The 19515-nt window shown below is 44.2% G+C and overlaps 1 protein-coding gene across 3 annotated transcripts in view; it reads left to right on the top strand.

Annotated features, from left to right (window-relative positions):
• Positions 1-19515, top strand: part of MGAT5 (alpha-1,6-mannosylglycoprotein 6-beta-N-acetylglucosaminyltransferase) — a 351528-nt gene that overhangs the window by 7741 nt on the left and 324272 nt on the right. The window contains exon 1 of one of the 3 annotated variants that reach the window (XM_047722522.1): positions 8174-8192. The exons of the other annotated variants lie outside the window; for them this stretch is intronic. The gene's annotated coding sequence lies outside the window, so the exon portion shown is untranslated. Of the gene's footprint in view, positions 1-8173; positions 8193-19515 lie in introns of those variants that run through there. 3 annotated transcript variants of the gene reach the window in all.

Raw genomic sequence — 19515 nt, 5'->3', positions numbered from 1 at the left:
CTTGTTTACGGTTCCATTGTTTAAATCAATCAGTGAACTTTTTGTAGACATTTTTTTTTTCTTCCTTACTGTGAGCATAATTCGTGGGCATATGGGCCCAACAAATTGGGACTCTGTGTGAAATAGGGTGTATGTGTGTCCATGTCTCTACATTGCTAGGGCATATTACCTTATTGTCATATCATCTACAAAAGAAAGCAGGAGTGATCAGATTGGAGCTGCAGATCTGGAGCAGCCATCAGTTAAAAGAAGTCTCTAGAAAGTTTATGTGGAAAGATTTTGTTGATAGGGCTTTTCCCTAGCACATGCTAGTCAGAGCTATAGTTAGGATGTCTTTGAAGACTATATGGACAATGATTTTATTGCACTTTCCTATAGACTGCTATAAAGAAAATACTATAAAGTATTTTTGGTGATAATAAGTTGTTCATTCTATCATAATGCCTTTTCTCTAATTGCCCCTATAACCAGAATCAGATGCAGTTTTCCATTTTTGATGCCATGCCTAGTTAGTATTCTCCAAGTTCCAGTTTCTTCCTCCCACTCCAGTGGCTTCAAGAGAGACTTCGGTTCTGTTATTGTCAGTCTTTGGTATAAAGATTACAAGATTATGCAGTCCTTCTGTTATTGCTGTAACAAATAACTGCAAATTTAGTGGCTTAAGGCAATACAGATTTATTGTTTTATAATTCCGTAGATCAGAGATCCACCACAGGCCTCTTTGGGTAAGATCGAGTGTCTGCTCCTTCTAGAAGCTCTAGGGAAGAATCTAATTCCTGGCCTCTTTCAGCTTCTAGAGGCAGCTCACATTCATAGGCTTTTGCCCCCTTCCTCCACTGTCCAAACCAGTAATGCTCAACTGAGTTCTTGCCCCTTTGCCATCAGCCTGGTTCCCTGACCACAGCTAGGAAAGGTTCTCTGATGTTAGGATCTATGTGATCAGCTTGGGCCCGCCTGGATAATCCCGGATAATCTCCTCATCTCCAGATCCTTAATGTAATCCTGTGTGTCCTGTAAGGTAACATTCACAGGTTCCAGGGATTAGGACATGAACATTGCTGGAGCCATTTTTCTGCCTCCCGCAGTGCTCAAAACTCTGTCAAGAAATGTTTTTTTACTCTTTTTTTTTTTTTAAAGATTTTTATTTATTTATTTGACAGAGAGAGATCACAGGTAGACGGAGAGGCAGGCAGAGAGAGCGAGAGGGAAGCAGGCTCCCCGCCGAGCAGAGAGCCCGATTCGGGACTCGATCCCAGGACCCCGAGATCATGACCTGAGCTGAAGGCAGCGGCTCAACCCACTAAGCCACCCAGGTGCCCCTGTTTTTTTACTCTTTATGTAGAACTCCTCCTTTCTGCGAAGGAACTTTAGTGCCATAGGAAATTTGCTTATTTCCCTCATCTTTTTTGACTGTATTAAAGTGGACTGTTTGCAAAACCCAGTATTTAGGATTTGAGTTCTGCTGTGGTAATACATGGAGCTGTGCACATTTACATGTTGAGGCTTGTGTGGTATCAGCAGTCCTTCTGCAGTGAGGAAGCCGAGGGGCAGAGGGAACTTGCTCAGGGTCATGAAGCCAGAAGTGTGGGAGCCAGGATGCGAAAGTGGATCTCACTGATTCCGAAGCCTGGGTTCCTTTCACTCTGCCTTTCTGCCTCTGATGTGATAATGAAAAAACAAAATGAGAAATGGTAATGGGGAAATGTAAAATAATGTTGAATGTCTGCTTCTGCCAAGGTGATGACAGTAAATACTGCCTGTGGTAGATTGATTGCACTAATGGCCCCAATTAATGTCCTCCCTGTATCTACACTTCTTACCTTCTAACTTTGTAGTCCCCCTTCCATCCCTTGCCCACCACTGGGATTGATCATGTGATGCTTTGGCTAGTGGGACGTTAGCAAACATCCTGTAGACAGAGTTTAAAAGAGCCTGCGTGCTTCTGAGTGCCTTTTACATAGCTGGGCTTGCCACCGCTGTGAGAACATGCTCAGGCTAGCCTAATGGAGAGTTCTGAGAGACACATGGGGATGGGCCCAGTGGTATCAGCTGAGGCTACCCTAGACCAGCCAGCCCACAGCTGAACTATTGGATGCTCAAAGTCTCCACAGCATGTCTTGCCAAGATCAGTTAAGACTGTCCTAAGTCACCAGAACCAGCCAACTAACCTGTAGAGTTGTAGAAACAATCGATGGTAGTTGTTTTAAGCCACTGAGTTCTGGAGAAGTTTGTTATATGGCAACTGCTAACCGATACACACCTCACATCAGGTGTTTGAATAGCATGAGAAGTATTTTTAGTATTTTTAGTGAGAAGTATTTCCTTTTGAAAATCATTTTGGACTGCTCATAACTAGTTAATATTCTTTATACAAATTTAATACATTTTAAAATATTCTTTTAAGGCTATAGTTTGGGCTCAAGAACTTGCTCATTGTATCTACCCTTTTTTCTACCGCCCCACCCCTTTTTTTAACATGGTTGTCTTTTAAATTCTTATCAGTTGAAGTCCAAAGCAGACTTGCTTCTCCTTCTCAAACTATTTGTTATTTCTAGCATGCTTTCTTTGACCCCCAGTGTACAGTAAGAAATTCATATTAACTCCTAAGTCATATTTACATGTATATAACAGCAAGAAGACTTTCAAGACACATTATCTACCCCTCTGCCTCTGAAGCCCTCAGATGCTTCCTGTTCTGTTTCATGGACTTAAAAAATGCTGGTCAGGAGTCAGCACCATGGCCTGGTGCTGATTTTATGAAGTTTTATTAGAACCTGGCTACTCCTGTTGATCATGTATTGTTTGTGGGTGCTTTCAAGCTCCAATGGCAGAGTTGAGTAGTTGTGGCAGAGATCATCTGGCCTGTAAAGCTTAGAGTATTTACCACCTGGCTCTTGAAGAAAAGTTTTCTGACCCTTGCACTGAACTGATTTCATAACCTATCAGTTAGCTGCGACCCTCCGTTTTAGAAGACACTGTTCAAGTGACCTTTAGCTCTCCTGATACTCATCTGGAAATTACACTAAACAAATCTGTCACATGTGAACTACCCCTTTACCTGTGTCATACTTGGACTCTCTCGTCTATTTACTTAGATTCAACAATTAATGTTTTTATGATTTAACATTATACCTGACTGGCTTATATAAGACACTTTGGGAGCATTCCTAAAATATATCATTTTAAAGTAATATTATCTGCCCCCCCCTTTCAAATTTAAATGAGGCTTTCTTGTGGAAACTAACTGGAATTAAAATGGACACAAATACCATTCAAGTGCTATTTATTTATTCATTAGATTGCAGAAGTGCCTTTTTTTGTGATATAATGGAGTCCATTAGTGAAAGTGGGAGAGAAACAGAGGTAGCTTCTTTTTACCACACCTTTCTGGCAGTTGGTCCTTATTGCCACATTTCTGAATTAGGGTGATATTATTCCTGAGCATAATAAAATTTAAATACATTAAATCATGGACTCTGGGGGTTGGAAAGACTTTGGAAAAAAATACTTTTTCATTGAGAACCAGTTCGGTCCCTTAAAGACCAAATTTTTCTGACACCTAAATTTTCCAAGCCTGTCAAGGAGGGACAACAATGTTATTTATGTCATATGGCTAATGAGATTGATGAAAAGAAGCCGAGGCAGAAAAGTCTTCAGAAGGATCTGGATGTATCTTTCTAGAGTCAGAAATACCAGTTGAAGAATGGTCCCTGGCTCATTTATTTATCAGCAGTGAGAAAGAAATCAAAATAAATGAGCTTCAGCTATAGCATGAAGAGTTTAGGTAGGATCTGAGAAATGTCCCCTAAATAAGGTGGCTTCTTTGACATTAGAATAGATTCTTCTGAGTATTTGTTTTTATTTATCAGAGAGAGAGAGAGAGCTCCAGAGAGCATTTAAGCAGGGGGAGGGGCAGAAGAAGAGGAAGAAGCAGACTCCCCATTGAGTATAGAGCCCTATGCTGGCCTGATACCAGGACCTTGAGACCATGACCTGAGCCCAAGTTAGATGCTCACTTGACTGAACCACCCAGATGCCCCCTGAGTATTTTTTTAATCTTAACTGCCTCCCTTAGTTCAGGCAGGTGGTTGGACTCATTCTGAGTTCTAGCAACAGGGACCTGATAGAGCTTGCTTCAACAAAGTGCAGAATTCATGTTAGGGCAGGAGGCCCCAGGCACCCCAGGAATCTCCTTTGCTTCCTCTTTGAGTCCATCTGCCTGGTTGGTTAATTCTCCCCTGCCTTGGGATTCTTTCTGTCCCAAAGGCAGAACGTGGGTGACACTAGCTACTGGGGAAGTCATCCAGCAAGACTAGTATTTCTTACAACACAAATTGCAGTTTCCTGGGAAGTATCTCCTCAGTGGCCCAGCTTGACCTCACCCAGAGGTGGGCAGAGCTAGGCATTGCAATGGGATTTTGGCTAGCTCTAGGGAGCCTTATGGGGGCTTTGTAGAAATTTGTGGGGGAAGTTTTGGTTGTTGATTGGGGAATGCTACTAGCATTTATTGGTGGGGACCAGGGTTGCTAACTGTGATGGATAGAGCAGTCTTTTTTTTTTTTTTTTAAGATTTTATTTATGTACTTGAGAGAGAGCTAGAGAGAATGTGCACATGCATAAATGGGGGGAGGGGCAGAGGAAGAGGGAGAAGCAGACTCCCGGCTTAGCATGGAGCCCAATGTGGGACTCGATCCCAGGACCCTGGGATCATGATCCAAGCTGAAGGCAGATGCTTAACCAAATGAGCCCCCCAGGAGCCCCTGCAACAGGCTTACACTCCGAAATGTATCCCATGTCGCACTATGAGACAATTATGGACAACAAAACCTGCTTACTACCTGAACCTAGAGGCCGTATCTTACACATAAACAAAGAACATTTTGCATATTTTAGGTAAGGATTGTCTTTCTCAGCTGACAATGGAAGACTGTGCTTTGTTTCATTAGGAAATACACCAAGAAATGTTCGCCATTTTGAAAAATCACACCAACCCTGGCATCACCATGTTACCCATTTCGATCCTCATTTGTAGCTGACCAATTTTTTTATTTTACATTAAAACACAAGCAACTAATGCCCCCATTATGCCTTCTAGATCCGTCTCACCCAACTAATTGCATATTGAAATACCTGGTAGGTTTGTTATCAGTTATTTCCTTTTCATTTACTCTTAAGGCAACAAGTATATATGTTTGAAATTGTGTTTAGGAGGGTTATCTAAGAAGTTGATTTGAGATAGTGAAGGGGTATTAGAAGTTTGCTTTAAGCTGGGAGCTTCAGAGCTGGTAGAGGTTAGAACACTGCACTGGGAGAAGTGATTTGTAAAGTCATTTTTTTTTTCAAGTCTAATGATTCAGCTAAATTAATTATTCTTAACACTGATCATTTAGGAAATAAAAAAACTGTACCTCATACATTTTCTGTGGCCGACTGTGAAACAAGGAAGAGATGTGTTGGCCCCATACTGCTTGGTCTTTGTGGATGGTGGACTCTCCATGGTGCTCACCACCCACCCTCCCGTCTATGTGGTTTCTGGCTCCTGCTGGGCCAGGGCTCAGTTGTGGGTCTCCTCATCATTCTCTTCTATAGAAGAACCATAGGTGTAGGGAATCAAATCAGCTTATCACCTGAGTTTCACATGAACTAATTCAGACCCATCTGTCAGGCTTTAAGCTCAGGCTGTGAGCTTGTTCGGGAAAATACTACACCTTGATTTTCACTAACCTCTAACCCAAATTTGAGCAATCCTTAACTTTTGAATATTGACCATAAATCACAGTATGATTATTATTGTCTGTGACTTTGTCACCAGTAGATATCCAATATTTTCATCTCATGTTATAGATGTCTAAACAATATCTTGAAATGTCAGTACTTTAAAATTATGGTGGTTATTACACCTGCAGCTAGATAGTGTTTTTTAATGTGTTAATAAATAAGCATATGTGTTATTATATCACAATTAAAAAAAATATTTTGGTAACCGTATTTAAATATCATCAATTTCCTCCTTAATCCTGTGTATTTGATTTTATGTCTTCAAAAAAATCCCGAGAAGGGATCTGTGGATGTCCCCAGTCTGCCGGGAGCGGGGGGTGGTGGTACAGAAATCACAGTGTAGAATGGCGAGGTGCCCACCCACCCTGCCCTGTCTCTTCAGTTTGTTGGGAGTTGACCTTCCCCTAACATGGCCTTTCCCCAAGACTGCCAGATATGAATGTGGGAGGGGTGTGGGTTTATCCCCATTTGGCTTATTTTCTTCTTAGACCAGAACTGGTCAAGGGTTTGAGCTTGATTCAAGCCTCGGCTCATTCTTTTATCAGATACGAGGAGGCAAGTTTGTCAGAACATTCCTCCGGCAAGGCTGTATTGATCAGTACAAGGTACATGATGCATTTAAAGCCAAAACATACTGATTATCTGAATTCTAAGCAGAAGTGTGATTTCTAGTTTAGTTTTTCAAGTGGAGAAAACTACAGACATTTTGCAAGACAATTCCTTATATACATCCCAACTTCTCTTTTCCTCTTTGTATGCTTCAGAGTTACATAATCACAACCATCTCTAATAAAGACCGCATTGCTTAAGAAATATTGCATAAATGGCTGCCAGAGTGTTCTTCATTACCATCTCACATGTGGGGGAGGGGCATCTCCTAGAAGTTAGGGTTTGGGTGGACGTGGTCAGCACCATCAGTGTCCACTTGCCACCTTGCCACCCAGGGAGTCCAGCTTAGAGGGTGCCATGCTGCAGCTCTCACTGGATTTCTGGGAAGAACCTCAACCTTTCTCTGTTTCTGGAAACTTCTCTTAATAGGAAATGACTTTGCCACAGACGAGCCCAATGCCCTTGCTGTCCTCCAGACACGGAGTCATTGTGCTGCCATGTGCATCTTTTTCCTCTCACAGCTTCTAAATCTATATTTAGAGCATGAAAATGCTGAACATTTCCTTTCTAATTTTTTAGAAGTTGAGCATAGGGAGAGTTCTTCATGCATTCAACACTAATATCTTGGACAACCATATTAAATAATCATGGGAATCATATTTTTTCTTTGTTTCAAAAAATATGCTGAAGATTGGAATTGAGTAGTTTGAAATTTTTAACCTTCATTTCTCTGTGGGCTTAGTTACTGATCAAATTTTTCATGGAGTAAAAGCCACTCCCTTAGGGAATTAGGAGCAGCCCCATTACATGATCTTGTTACTGCTCATGTCAGAGTAAAGAGAACATATGTGTACTTAACAAGCTAATTAATGAAGTGACAGCATCTCTCTTGCTCACTCTTTGGAAAAGGGAACAGCAAAATTCTGTTGATCCTGTGCTACCAATTGTCCTTACAGATTTATGTGCAAGATTGTGGGTGCCACTTGCCCTAATTTTTTTTTTTTGTTTTAAGTAAGTTTTTAATACATAACCTGTTTATTGTTATTTTTTATTTTAATTCCAATATAATTAACATGCAGTGTTTACTATTAGTGTCAGGTATACAATATAGTGAGTCAACAATTGTGTACATTGCACAGTGCTCACCACTATTAAGTGTACTCTTAATCCCCATCACCTTTTTTACTCCTCCCCCGCCCACCTCCCGTCTGGTGACCCTCAGTTTGCTCTCTATAGAGACTGATCTTTGGTTTGTCTCTTTTTTTTTCTTCGTTTGTTTCTTAAATTTACATGTGAATGAAGTCATGTGGCATTTGTCTTTCTCTGACTGAGTTCATTTTGTATTATATCCTCTTGATCCATCATTTGGCCTGATTTTTGAAGTGAGATACCTCAGATCCTTTTACCAAGGAAACTGTCCTGTCATTGGATCCATAAGACCAGGTGTTTTTTAGGAAAAGACTTGAGAAAGCAGGAAATTCACCAACTTCATTGGCTGAGGGGTGGTGGTTTTGCTCAGTTTGAAGGCTCCCTTACCTCTCTTCCCCATTCTGAGCCGCATTTACTGGGTCTGTTTTTCATAGAAGTTTGGTGTGGAATGAATGTTGATCTGTGGATAGAGCAAACAGCGTGCAGAAGATCTGAAGGATAAAAGTTTAAATATCCGTGAGTGATTCATCTCCTGGTCAGGTGGACAACGAAGTTAATGGTGCAGCTGCTAGACACAGAGAGATCCCGTTACCGTTCTAGAGACCCCATCACCATGAAAAGTGGAAAATACAGGTCCTCAAACTGACAATCCAAAGGTGAGGACCTCACGTACAGAGTAACACTTTTTCCCGAAAGTGGACCTCTTGAGGACGTAGCTGGTGTTCAGGGGAGTAGAGGGCACTTTTGGGAACCAGGCCTGGAGCACATTGTCTGATTTCATGCTGATGACAACCCTGTAAATTAGACTCACTTGTCTTCACTGAACACATGTGAAACTGAGGTCTGGAGAAGTTAAGTGTCTTGTGTGCAGTGACTCACAGAATCATAAGGGGCCCATATAATTTTACCACTCAAACCTGAACACTTTTGAGAGTAAAAGGTAATGTTAGTAATAGTTAGTATGCTGAGAAGAGGCTCCGATGGTATGTAATGTCCCCTTGCTAATAAGGTGCAGATTGGGGCTTTAATTCGGGTCTCTGTTTCCAAAGCCTGCCTGTTCTCCATTAGATGTGTTAGATCAGGCTGTCTCATCTCCAGATGAATTGGTAAAGGCACCCAATGAATAACCTTGTGAAGATGCGTTCTGCACTACATATAGAGCCAAAGAGAAATGCCTCTGAGGCTAGGTAAACGTTCCCTTTGGCAAGAGAAATGTCTAGTAGGGATGTTCTTTTATATAAAAATACAGAAAGGGTTTTTTCTTGGGGAAGGCAGATGGTTTTTCTCTTCCTAAGACGTGGTTTTCCATTTTTTGTTGAAAAGAATGGGTCTGCTTTAGCATTTACAAGAAAGATAAAGTGAGACTCATAAAATCTCAATATCCAGAGCAAACGTCTTCCTAGCCAGTAGCTGTTATGATACAGCGTGATAGAGTAGATTCTCAATAGTAAGGTGTGTAGATGAAATTTACTACCCCCGTTGTTAGCACTCTGTCCACGACTGTTATTATCGAGGCCGATTTGTGCAGTATAATCATTACCGTGAGATGTTAAAATGAAATCCCAGCACCCGAATAGACAGCCCAGCCAGTGTTGGACACTCTGGCTTGTGACGAGGAGCCTCCGTGCCTCCGAGAGCCTCAGACACACACGTGTGAACACATTCAGCAGAGGTGCAGACATGAAGATAAATGAAGCCCAAGGTACTTACAACCAGTATTATGGCCCAACCATGGAAAGTAATAAAGAACATCACACAGCTCTCCAGGATTTATTTGTTCCCTGTGTCATGTTCTTTTGCTGCCTTCGAGGCCCGTGGAGGTATAAAAGCCAAAGTTTCCGAACAGCAGTCCCGTCCACACCGCAGCCTCTCAAAAGTCCCGCTGGATTGCCATTCATCATCAAGTCAGCAGCGCCAAAGAATGACATGCCATTTATAGGCACTGCTGGCAAGCCAGACTAAGCAGGCGGATGGGTGAGAGTTATGTTGTTTGGTTGGAAATTTGGGATTGGGCTTTCAGTTAAGAGCTGTTACGTGGCCTTCCTTCTACACCTCAGTGCTTGGGGCCCTGCCTTCTGAACCTTGGAGCACCCCAAATAAACAGTCTCCGAGGGAGCAAAATGAAACTTTCTGGTGACGAAGCTTTCCCCCATCAGGAGTGACCACTGGGATCAACAGGGGGACTGGGGGTGGGGGGTGGCTGGGGTGGGCTCAGGGATTTGCACCCGCTCCTGTGATTTGGTTAAGCTGCTCCCTGAAGAATGTAGCGATCTCTGGTTGTCTTCCGAACGTCCAGACTGTAGGGACCGTAGGCTGTAAGACAGAAAAAGAAAACAGGATTGGAAGAGAAACATGAGAAGGGGAAGCGGGGGGATAAATGCAGGGGTCTAGGTAGCAAGTAGCAGCCTTTCTGCTGCGGAAAAGGACAGACCGTGGCAGATGCGGAACAGCTGTGCTGGCCTGGGTAACAAGGGTCTTCTTGGAAGGGGGCAGGAAATATCAGCTGGGAAGTCAGAGGTCTGGGGACTTGTGCTTTCCCTGCTACTAACTAGCTTCGTGAGCCCCTGCCTCTTCTGCCAAAGTGGGCAAGTCTCCTGAGGAATTATATGTCAGGCGTAGGTGTCCAGAGGTGAACACAACACCTGACCATTCATCTAGGGCAGGGACCTGTCATAAATACTCTGTTGTTCCAGTATTAGTAGGAACAGCTAAGTCTCTCTCTCTCTTTTTTTTTTTCAATTTTATTTATTTCTTTGACAGAGAGAGAGCACAAGCAGGGGGAGCGGCAGGCAGAGGGAGAGGGAGAAACAGTCTCCCCACTGAGCAGGGAGCCGGACGTGGGACTTGATCACAGGCCCCCGGGATCATGACCTGAGCCGAAGACAGACCCTTAACGACTGAGTCCCTCAGGTGCCTTAGGAAAGGCTACCTCTTACAAGTGTTTTTTTGTGTGCCAGGGAGTTATGGATACTTCCCATTGATTTATATCTGTTAGCTCTTTTAATCCTCCCAATGACCCTGTGACGTAGGTATGATTGTCCGAGTTTTGGAGATGAAGAAACTGAGGTACAGGGAAGTGAAGTCATTTGCCCCAGGTTGTATAGCTAACAAGTAGTGTCACTAGGATTGGAACTCAAGAGCCTACACCGTTCCATGCTTGTGAGGGGTGTGTGTGTGTGTGTGTGTAGGGGGCTGTCACACCTTCTTGTTACCTCCATTGCCGGACTGTCAGCTGCTTGAAGGCAGCAACCATGTTCTCCTTGTTCACTTGTCTTCCTCGTGCCTGGCCCAGTGTAGGCTCTGGGGCATTTTTGTGGAATGGATAGGTGGATAGGTGGGTAGATGGGTGGATGAGATAAATAGGGTCTTCAGGGAGCTTATAGTCTAAAGAGGAAGGCAGATCCATAAACACCTAGTGGCGGTCCCTGTCAGGCAGGAAGGGTGCCTAGTCTAACCTGGGGCATCAGGGAAAACTTCCTGGCAGGTGATACCTGAACCGGGCCTGGGAAGATGTGCAGAATTTGGGAGGATTGGGGAGAAGGTGTGCCAAGCAGAGAGGTTATGTGGGGTAACTCGAGCGTTGCCTCAGCGGTCAGCTGTTCCCGGAACACAGAGGGCAAGGCAGGGGCTGCTGGAGACGAGGCCAGGTCAGGAAACCTAGCTCTGGGAAGGCGATGGGGCTTGCTCCTGAGAGGAGAGAGCTCCTGAGAGGGAGTGACAGCAACTTTGGATTTCAGATAGGGTGTTCTGGCTGCCCTGTGAAGGGTGGAAGGAACAGGAATGAGATCGGGGCAGGGGAAAAGCTTCTGCAGTGGTCCTAGGAAGTGGTCACGGGAACTTGAAGTGGCAGTGGGGGAAAGGAGGCTAGAGGGCTGGGACGGGAGGGTGACCATTCACTTTGGACGTGTTGCGTTCAAAGCATCATCAGGCTGCTGTTGTGCTGTACGGGTTCTTCTACAGCAGTGCGAAGCTGGCCTGAATCCGAGAGGCTAAGGACCGGGGTCAGTGTGGGTTTAGGCATTAAAGAAGGAGAGAAAGAGCCAGCTAGGAAGGCTATTTTGAAGGTAGAGGCTGGGGTCTCAGGAGCAATGCTTCAGGTGACAGAGCTTTATGAGCAGGAGGAGGGAAGAGTCCTGAGGTGGGGGCGTGGGGAGAGTGGAGGGGGAAAGTAAAGGGGAATAGGAATAAGAGGGGAAAGCAGTCACCAGAGGGAAGGAATCAGGAGGAGCAGAGGTGTTGTCATTATAGACAGGGACTGTGATCCATTGACAGGATGTACCCGGGATAGGTAACCCCCCCACCAGACCGAAGGCAGATTAGGGGCTTTCAGGGGCTGGGTGGAGGGGGAGAAATGGGGAGTAACTGCTTGATGGACCTGGGGTTTCTTTTTGAGGTGATGATGTTCTGGAACTAGACAGAGGTGAGCTTTCATAATATTGTGAATGTACTAAATGCTACTGAATTCTACATCTTTAGGGATTGATTCAATGACAGATGATTTTCCTCTCAATAAACAAAAAAATTGGAAAGGGGAGAGGTAGGAAGTGCAGCGGGTCACATCCGACAACCAAGATTTTCTGGCCCTTGCCCGCTCCCCGCCCTTTCTGTAACAGCTTTACTTCCATCACCTACCAATGGCGGACCTTGTTTGTTTTCTAGAATTTACTAGAATACACGTGCTGTGAGATTCAGTCCTGTCTCTCTAGTACCAGAAGGTCACCGACACAGAGTGCACGTTCAGTAAATTTTGGAGTGCGTAGATGAAGCAGGTCGGGCTGGCTCCTGGAAGTTGACTGGGGAGAGGGTGCCAAGTTTGGAATTGCAGGCTGGGGGTAAAGGGAAATGGAGCAGATTGAGGACAGGAAAAAACCCGATTTCTGATGTTAGAGGTCTAGGGAAGAGGAGAGCTTGAAGTCACCAGTAACACTGTTCCTGTGGTCGGTTTCTGTGTCTTCATCTACTTGTTCTGGTGCTGCCCAACTGCTTGCGTGCAGAAGGGAAAGATTCTTCTGGGAGATCCAGTTTGTTGGGAATTTTGCTGCTGCGTGATGACGGTGGGGGAGGACAAGGATTTGGGGAAAGAGGGGACTTTGGAAGCAAATGACTCAGGGAGATAGGGGAGTGTGGGAGGGGTAGCCTGTGAGCCCAGGAAAATGGAACGAAGTGCTCCCAGGACTCTGGGGCATAGAGGGGAGGCCCGCAGTGTTGGGAGTGGAGACAGGGACAGTTGATGTCGACGAGATGTCAGGGACGTGGATTAGGTGGAATGAAGGTGAAGGTTACTGGGCTCTAGGTGGCCACTGTGTTGTGAGCCCAGGGCAGTGGTTTCCAAAATTTGGTACTCAGGATAACCCCTGGGGTATGGGAAAAAAATGTGAAAACTTCTACTCTTATTTTTTTTCATTAAAGTTAAAGGTTTCGTGTAAGCCTGATGATTTACAGACTTGCACACCCGAAGCAAATAATACATTATGTGTTAATAAAGTTTAAAAAAAGGGCTTATATTTCAGTAATATATACATGTTTATTATTTTAAAACAAATGAACATATCTTAGGGGTACATGCTCCCTTTTTACTAATGGGATGTATGAACGAAGTATTTGTGAAAACTTCTGGCTTGGGAAGTTGAACAGGCCCTTGTCTCGCTGTGTTTGGGGGTGAAGTCATATGAAAGACAGGTCACGTGGCTTGCGGAAACAGAAGCTTTATGTCTCCTCTGTGTCTCTGTCACCGTTTCCTGGTTGACCAGCTAAGGGTACCCACCAGAAAGGGCATAAAGTTTGCCTGGAGTGACTGGCTCTTTGCAAACCCATTTTGTGCTACAGACCGCCTTTTCTAAGTGACTGCAAACTGCTGCTGAATATTCCTCGTAGAACTTGAATACCCGCTAACTTCATTAGTTTCTAGAATTCATTTCCACCCCTGAACCCTGTATTTTGTTTTTTTTGTTTTTGAAAATTGGACTTTTTTTTCCCCTTCTCTTCTGACTTCTTGGATATTCACTAATGTTCTCCCCTTTCCCCATGAGATTATGACTTAGGGAAGTTTTTTGTTTGTTTGTTTGTTTGTTTGTTTGTTTTTAGGAAGCTGGGATACCATTTTCCTTAACCTTGAAGTTTGAGCTGCAGTTAACTCACAAGTTCAGAGGAGTGAGGGGGGCAGGGTAGAGAGGAAACGTTTGTTCTTTGACCAAGGTGACCTGGCTTCCAATTCTGACTCTGCTGTTCTGAGCTGTGCACTTCTGAGCAAGTTGCTTAACCTCTCTGACATCTGTTTTGTTTTGAAATTGGAGAGGTGATTATTTAGCTAATAGGTTTTGGGGAAAATGAAAGGAGTTAATGATACATGTGAAAGTCCCTTAAACTTGCTAGGACTCAATAAATGCCAGTTTTTTCTCCTCCCTGACCCCCCTCCCCCACCTCCAGTTTCCTCCTAGACTCGCCTCTTATAGATTTCCAGCCTGATGGAAGAGAAAGATAAGAAAGAACAAAGGGGCACATGGCTGAGACTTCCTCTTGGGCTGGTTTAAAGGTGTCCATGATGTTGGTCAGCCCCAGTTTTCTTCGTGATCTCTGCTACGTTCCTTGCCCCCAAACTCTTTATTCTCTTTTAAGGAGAGCTTAGGGCAACATCCTAATTTCTGTTAGGGTGCTTGGTTAATGTCCAAACGACTCATTAATTATGAACCTGCCCCCACCTCATTAAATGCCTTCGTGAGGAATTGATTTCATAGGAGGGCAGAAAACAAAATAATGCTAACCCCCTACCCCCAACCTCATTTCAGATGTTAAAGGAAATGAGTTTTGAGAACATTTCGAATCAAAACATTTGCACAGGGTCATTTCAAAAACCCTCTTGTCATTTTGGAATAGAAACCTTCCTCTTTGAAGACAGCGACCTTGTTGGTGTCCCGGAGACCCTCCCCAGCCTGTTAGCAACAGTGTAGCCAGGCCCTGGGAGTGCTGGGTGCACTGCCCCACAGCTGGCTCTCTCTCACCACGTGCCCGCTTATTGGTTCCCATTGTGCTTCTCTCCTGCATTTGTTCGGAGTATTGTTAATACTTCGTGAATGGAAGAAGAGTGGAAAAAAATCTAAAAATCATTCCGGAGTCCTTAGAAACATGTGAAGAAAAATAGGCCTGTGAACTACTTAGCTCAGGCCCTTGCTAGGATAAGTGGGTGTGACGGTCCCTCCCCACACCAGGAAAATAGTTTATTGTTTAGTTAAAAATAACTACCTTTTCATGTATAACTGGAATTTCAACACAGATGTTAATGTCTTTGGGGCTTTGTTTACCCCCTGTTCCCCAGCCCCCCAGAGAGTGATAACATCAGGCTCTGTTTTGCAATTCCTAATCACATTTCTGTATTAGTGAGATGAGGTAGGAGTACAGCATGGTTGTGAGCATGAGAACTAACTCTGTACCTGAAGAGAACCTAGCACTGTACCTGAAGTATAATGGTCACTCAGTACATGGTATTTTAAATAGTATTTTAACATTCAGGTTAAAGAAAAAAAGCATTCTGGTTCTATGCAGGCGGTGTCGCACTGTATGAAAAGGAACCAATTGATTAAACAGTTAGAAAGTTTCAAGAAACCTCCTTTTTAAATCCCAAGATATTGGCATTCATGTGATGGATGTCTTGAGGAAGAAAAAACAGTTGAGTCTTTTTAGTGGAAGAAACAGAGATCCTTTCACAGGAAGTGGTACTTGAAAAATATTGCTGTAATTAAAATATATAGTGTAGTTAGCTTTTAGGAAATGTTACAATTTTCATGGCTTGAAGGAGCCTGACAGAGTTACCCACCCCCTGAAAAGGAAGAGCCTCTACCAGAAATTACCATTTGTTTTTTTTTTTCCTTCTCTCCTGTTTCAGATTTTTCACCTGGTAATAGAGCTGCTGTTGAGACGAACGGCTCCTGAAACTCTGTGTGCTAATAACATGTCCCCTCCTCCCTCTTTTTCCAGATATCTGTGAGCTTGAGTGGGAAAAGCATTCCATCTTTATGCACAATGAGACTAACTGGGATTCAGCATTTCCTTCCATGGTGCCCATAGGCAACAGACCAAAGTAGTATTAGAGGTAGCCCGACTTTGTCTCCAGTAAGTCCACGTGGTTGCAGATATCCCCAAATAGTATTTACACTCATCACTACTTCAAAATGATGGTAGATCAAAGAGCTACTTTTAGATCTTATCACTTGGTGTCTTGAAAAAGAGCACCCATTCTTGTATCACAATTAAAAAGTCCTGTGGGGGCGCCTGGGTGACTCTGTCCATTGAGCGCCTGACTCTTTGGTTTTGGCTAGGGTTGTGAGATAGAGCCCCACAGTCAGGCTCCAGGCTCTATAAGGCGGTGGCAGCAGGGAGTCTGCATGAAAGATTCTCTCCCTCCCCCTCTCCCCTCACCAAATAAATAAATTGTTAAAAAAATATTGTGATACATAAATCTAATTTTTTATTTTACTTTCTTAAAGATTTTATTTATTTATTTGACAGATCATAAGTAGGCAGAGAGGCAGACAGGGAGAGAGGGGGAAGCAGGCTCCCTGCTGAGCTGAGAGCCCGATGCTGGGCTTGATCCCAGAACCCTGAGATCATGACCTGAGCCAAAGGCAGAGGCTTAACCCACTGAGCCACCCAGGCGCCCCATAAATCTAAGTATAATTTGTTTACTTTGGAATTCTTTGAGTTTTATTGTATGCATTTGAAAATTATTTGAAGGAGATGTCCAGGGGCTGCACACGTTTGCCAGTGTGGTCCATGGCATAGAAAAAGCGAAGATCTTCCTCCTGGGCTTTAAATTTTATCCTAACAGACTAGCACTGAGGGAGTGGCTTTCAGCCCTGCCTGCCCGTTAAAATCGCCTGCAGATTCCCAGTGCCCAGGCCATAGCCCAGACCAATTAAATTTGAACTTTTGGGGGTGGGACCTTAGTAATTACAGGTGAACCAGTGTGTAGCTGAGCTTGAGAACCATTGGTCTGTATGTTCAGATAAACCATTCTACTTCCCTCTTGCCTTCCTTCCTCATTTTTTTAAATAAGAAATTAAGTTTCATGCTCATGGTAGAAAATTCAAACAGTACAGAAGAGCAGAGCTCTCCCACCTTTCTAGAGATAACTGTTGCTAACAATTTTTGTGCAGGAACAGTCATTATAGACCCGCATATCCACACGCATATCCACAGTGGATTGTATGTGCGTATTCTACCCTACAGACATACTTTATACATTTTTTTCACTTATATCATAGAGTGCTTTCATTACAGTTTCTGAGCTAGGTAGGTCTTTGAGATTAAGATTCTCTTTCAGGGGCTCCTGTGTATCTCAGTCAGTTAAGTGTCTGCCTAAGGCTCAGGTTATGATCCCTGAGTCCTGGGTTCGAGCCCCGAATTGGGCTCCCTGCTCGGTGGGGAATCTTCTTCTCCCTCTCCCCCTGTGCTTGCTCGCTCTCTCTCTAATAAATAGATAAAATCTTTAAAAAATAAAACAAAATTCTTTTTCTTTGTTTTTTTTTTTTTGATTTGCCTAAAACTAGGGAGCCTGGTCCCTGTAGGCCCAGCTCAGGAGCAATTTGGAGACCGTGAATCCTCATATCCTTGTTTTAAGAGCTAGTGCAGCAGAGAGGAAAGAACAACATTGGGGTCAAGCCCATCTGGGGTGCGGGTCTTGGGGCACATTGCTTATCCATGTCAACTTCTTTGAATCTGTGCTCATCTGTCAGTTGGAGACAAAGACTGCCTCCTCACAGGGCTCTTGTGAAATATGTCCAAGGCTGTTGACAGGTGGCTATTACTGTTATCCTCCTTACAGATTGTATTCCCCAAAGGAGCTTGAAATGTTCTTTGGGTGCCTCAGAGTTCTTTTTCCTATTAGCATGCAGGCAGCAGAAAAAAGGGAAGTGAAAAAAAGAAAAAAAAAATCCCTGTGTACCTGCTTCAGATGGTCCAAAGGCCCTACACCTGTACTTCCAGATTGCCGTCCTCTGGCTGGGTTTGCAGTTGGGTTCAAGGTCACACTGATGATGAATTAGCCTTATCAGCTCTTCTTGGCCTAGTATATGTATCAGGTTAACAAACTCTTAGAAAGGTTCCCTGCATGCTTACTGACCCATATCTTTGCATGTCATCTCACTTGCAAAGGCAGTTATGTTTAAAATGAGAGCCAGTATCAGAGCTCTTGGCAGGAAACAGAATTCACCCTAGATGGTTTGAATGAAGACAAATGAAAGGGGCAGTCACAGAGGTGTTGGCCAGGCACTGTGAGGCACCCAGGGACTGACAGCAGTGGGAAACCAGTATCATCACTAGGGCTGAGAGGCCAGAGGAGGAAGCAGTATTATGGGAGCACACTGAGATCTAGAGTTAGAAAAGGGCTGCCCAGTAAGAGCTGTAATTAAGAAGAATGTTGCCCAAAGATGTGGCATCCACGGAGAGACAGGGCTGGGAAGAAACACCCCGACCTCTCTCGTGCTTTTTCCAGTCCCCTACTGGGCCTCTGGTTAGCTGACCCAGTGGGAAAGCCAGCAGGCAGTGGAGCCCGCTGATGTAATCTACAGCCGTCAGCGCTCAAGGCACAGAATAGGGCTGAGAGTGGGTGGGAGTGGAGAGACGATGACCAGATAACCAGCACAGGGGCTGTTAGGTGTCCATACTGTGTAGAGTGCCTTCTAGAGAAGTGAGCACTCAGATGGTTCCCCGGGAAACTTTCCTTCCCCGTGCCTGCCAGGATTTGGGATGGCAGCTTGTTGACTCCTTTCTTAAAAGAGCACCAACAGGGGCGCCTGGGTGGCTCAGTGGGTTAAGGCCTCTGCCTTTGGCTTGGGCCCTGATTCCAGGGTCCTGGGATAGAGCCCCGAGTTGGGGGGTGGGTGGTCTCTGCTCAGCGGGGAGCCTGCTTCTCCCTCTCTCTCTGCTTGACTCTCTGCCTACTTGTGCTCTCTGTCTGTCAAATAAGTAAATAAAATTAAAAAAAAAAAAAAAAAGAGCACCAACAAGGCCATTGAGGCAGAGAGAGGAAGGAGGAAGAACTTCACCTGCTAAAAAGCAAACCCTTGGGGATCTATCATATTTTTCTGTGCTGTTGCTCTCTTGGTGTCCATGCCGAGAAACTGTCTGCATAAATTGCCCCCCAGTGCGTGCTTGCCATGGGACAGACAGTAAGTATACTAAAGAAATGGAGGTCCAGTCAGGGGCATGTTATTTTGGAAATTCCCTCTCTTGTTCCTCCTGAGACCCATGCCTGGAGATTGCCAGGCCTTCTCTCTGGTAGCTAGGAATCACACTGGTGCTGAAGGAGCCTTACATCTGGGCTGCTCCCGTAATTTGAGCCTGCCAATAGATTTAAAAAGTGAGAAAATGCCTATTAATATTAGAAACACCATGGGGAATCTTAAATGTTTACATGTGAGAATGGAACTTTTTTTTTTTAACACAGAGAAACACAATACGACTCAATCATGCTTCTCACAAGATAATTATAGGAGTTACAAAAATACGGAGACAGCATGCTATAGGCAGTGTGGTCTGGTAATGAGGTAGCAGTTCAGAGTTCTAGGACAGAATGCCTTCTGTTTCAGCCGCGTCCTCGTTTTTCCGTGAGGCTCCCTGACAAAGTATCACAAGTCTGGATCTGAGGCTGCTGTGAATTGGGCTCTTGCCAAATCTATACCCCATCCGTCTGTGTTCTGTGTCCTTTGATTCTGGTTGCTTCAGTGCCTTTTCTGATCTGGGTTTGGAAGGAGTCAAGGTCGGAGTGTGTCTGCATTTTGCGTAAGTATCAGGCTGATAGAGCATGACGAAGTGAACCTTGCAGGAACCTCCCTTCCACAGGGAAAGCTCGGCTTTCTGTATCCAGATGTTGACATTTTAATTTATTTTTAAAGATTTTACTTATTTTTTTATTTGACAGAGAGAGAACACAAGTAGGCAGAGCAGCAGGTAGAGGGAGAGGGAGAAGCAGACTCCCCACTGAGC

The sequence above is a fragment of the Lutra lutra genome, chromosome 3 (assembly GCF_902655055.1).
Source record: "Lutra lutra chromosome 3, mLutLut1.2, whole genome shotgun sequence".
Lineage (NCBI taxonomy): Eukaryota > Metazoa > Chordata > Mammalia > Carnivora > Mustelidae > Lutra > Lutra lutra.
Note: the sequence above shows the minus strand (reverse complement) of the source record. Positions and strands in the feature narration are given on the sequence as shown.